Source organism: Trichosurus vulpecula, chromosome 2 (genome assembly GCF_011100635.1).
Source record: "Trichosurus vulpecula isolate mTriVul1 chromosome 2, mTriVul1.pri, whole genome shotgun sequence".
In the NCBI taxonomy this organism is placed as follows: Eukaryota; Metazoa; Chordata; class Mammalia; order Diprotodontia; family Phalangeridae; genus Trichosurus; species Trichosurus vulpecula.
Genome location: NC_050574.1, coordinates 72903444 through 72906249, shown reverse-complemented (window position 1 = coordinate 72906249; position 2806 = coordinate 72903444).

Below are 2806 nucleotides of genomic sequence, written 5' to 3'. Positions count from 1 at the left end.
CTCCTTGGCTGGACCAGGATGGACAGGGTATCTGGAGATTGGAGACTGTTCCTGATTTGGACTGGTTTATAGTGAAAGTCCAGGAGCTTTCCTCCCTGCTTAAGTCAAAAGTGGCTCATAGCTTGGGTGCCACTCCCGTGTCCTAGGGAACACCCAAGTGGGGAAACGCCCTCTCCCAAGGCAGATCAGAGCCTTGTCTGCTATTTACAATCTGAAAGAATTGCCCAGAGCACTGAGAGGTTAAGGGATGTGGCCAGGGTCACACAGCCAATCCGTGTGAGAGGTAGGACCAGGCTTGGAACCAAAGGGCCCTAGTAGGTGTGGACTCCTGTCCCTGAGATGGTCAGCTCCACCGATGTCCACAACCCCTTTTGGTCCAAGAATATTTATAGGGAAAGGTATAGTTATTCGTAGACGGTTAGAGCTAAAAGTGGCCTTAGAGGTCTCTTGGTCAGCTCCAGGGAACTTGCTGCCTATCTCCACAGGCTCTTCTTTCTATATGTCTTACTAGATGCTAGAAGTTCAAAGGTGGACAGACACAAGATGCCCCTAGACAGCTGGTCACATGAAAAAGATCTTAAGCTTTTAGCTGTCAGGTCATCATCACAGAGATGCAGGAACCCTACATGTTGTTACCCTGTTGTTCAGTTGTGTCCAACTCTTCGTGACTCCATTTGGGGTTTTCTTGGAAGAGATGCTGGAGTGGTTTGCCATTTACTTCTCCAGCTCACTTTACAGATGAGGAAACTGAGGCAAATAGGGTCTCAGTCAGGGCCACACAGCTAATAAGTGTCTAAGGTCAGATTTGAACTCGGGTCTTCCAGACTCCAGACCCAGTGCTCTGTGCACAATGGCACCACCCAGCTGGCAGGAACCCTAGAGATGCTTAATCTAACCTTCTCATCTGTAAGGGGAGAAAGAGGCCCAGAGACAGGAATGGACTTGTCCTTGGTCATCTAAGCAGTGAAGCTGCTGCTCTGACTGTAACTTCAATGTTCTTTCCACTGTCCCAACCTGACTCCAAGGTCAATACGATTCAACAGTGCAACACGGCAGCCAGAAAAGTTAAATTAGTCTCTGTTAAGAAAGGCCTAGGGTCCAGAACCAGGGAGGTAACAATTCTGCTGTTCAGATTACTCTACAGTCAAATTGTATTCAGTTCTAGGCACCACTGCATGCCCAGAGGAAAACAAACCTATCCTGGCTGTGTGACTCTAGGCAAGTCACTCACTTAGCTCTTACATTGCAACGGAGGTGCCAATCTGCCTTAGTAGAGGGAGTTTCCCAACGTGGGAGTTCCCTGGGCCACAGAAGCAGCATGAGAAACACATTTTTGACCTAAGAAGAGAGAGAGAGTGAGGAGATGAAGGCTTGGATCATGCAAAAATCTATTGAAGGACCTGGGAATGTCCGGCCTAGAGAAGAGAAGGCTCGGGGAAGGACAAGATGGACTCTTCAAGCAACGGAAGGGTTATCATGTGAAGGAGAGAAGGAGCTCCTTTTGTTTGGCCCCAGAGGACAGAAACAGGAGCAACAGGAGGGACTTCAGAGAGGCAGATCCAACCCAATCCAATTCAATCCACAAAGCACCTACTATGTGACCCCCATTATGCTAAGCACTGGGTGTAGGTTCAATGTGAGGGAAAACTTAAAAGCCCCATCCCAAAGTATAATGGGCTGCCTCTGGAGGTGGTGAGCTCCCCGTCAGGAGAGATTATCAAGCAAAGGCTGGATGTGACCTCATGGAGGATATGGTAGAAGGAAGGCAGTGTGGCTCAATGGAAAGAGCACAGAATTTGGAACTGAAGGAATTGAGTTGGAATTCTGGATCTGTTTGGTTTCCTGTGTGACCTTGGGTTGGTTGCCTTCCCTCTCTGAGTCCTGTTCTGTGAGAGGTTGAACAAGATGACCACTTAGAACCTATCCAACCCCAAAAATCTCTGAGTTCATGGACAAATCAGAGTTAGGTGGCCTCTAACGAAGGGGTGCGCTGGAGCCAGGAACCTGCTGGAGACAGCCGATTGTTAAATTGTCTTTGTGAGCATTGACACCTAGGAAATAAATGGTATGAATTGGGGTTTGATCTATTGTTTTGTTGATCACCTAGACTTAAGGAGACACCCCCCATTCTCACCCTAGAGCTGGTTCTTAAACATTTATCTAAATGACCCTTCCAACTCTGAGATTCACCGATTCTGTGACTTGGGCTCTTTATTCAGTGGTTGTAAGTAAGGGACAAAAACTTGATCTCATGACCTTGTTTTTCCAATTCATCTGGAGCAAAGTGGGGCAAAGGCAGAAGAACAATCTTGCCCAATGGCTCTTTTTATGGTATTTCCTCCTATTTATTCACACTTTTCACTGGAAGGTCAGACGTTGTCCTCCAGCTGCTTGCCCTAGAACAGGATACCCGAGAAACTACTGCTTCAAAGTCATTTATTCCTTCTGGGCTTGACCTCCCACGAGGGCCAGCTGGCCTGGGAAGCGATGTTCTGTCCTCTCAGAACATCCACCCCTTCTCTCCTTCCTCCCTCACTCCTCCACCATGATTGATCCCAGATGAGGGCTTGTGCCGGGAAGGGCCATGCAAGGGGTTGGCTTTGTTATGGACCCACAGAACTGGATGACCAACTAGGGTGAGAATAATAACTCTGCTACTACGTAGAGCGCTCTAAGGTTCACAAAGCACTTTATATATGTTAGCTCATCTGATCCTCACAACAGCCCTGGCAGATAGGTGCCATGATCACTTTCATTTTACAGATAATGACACTGAGGCACAGAAAGGTTAAGAGGCTTGCCCATG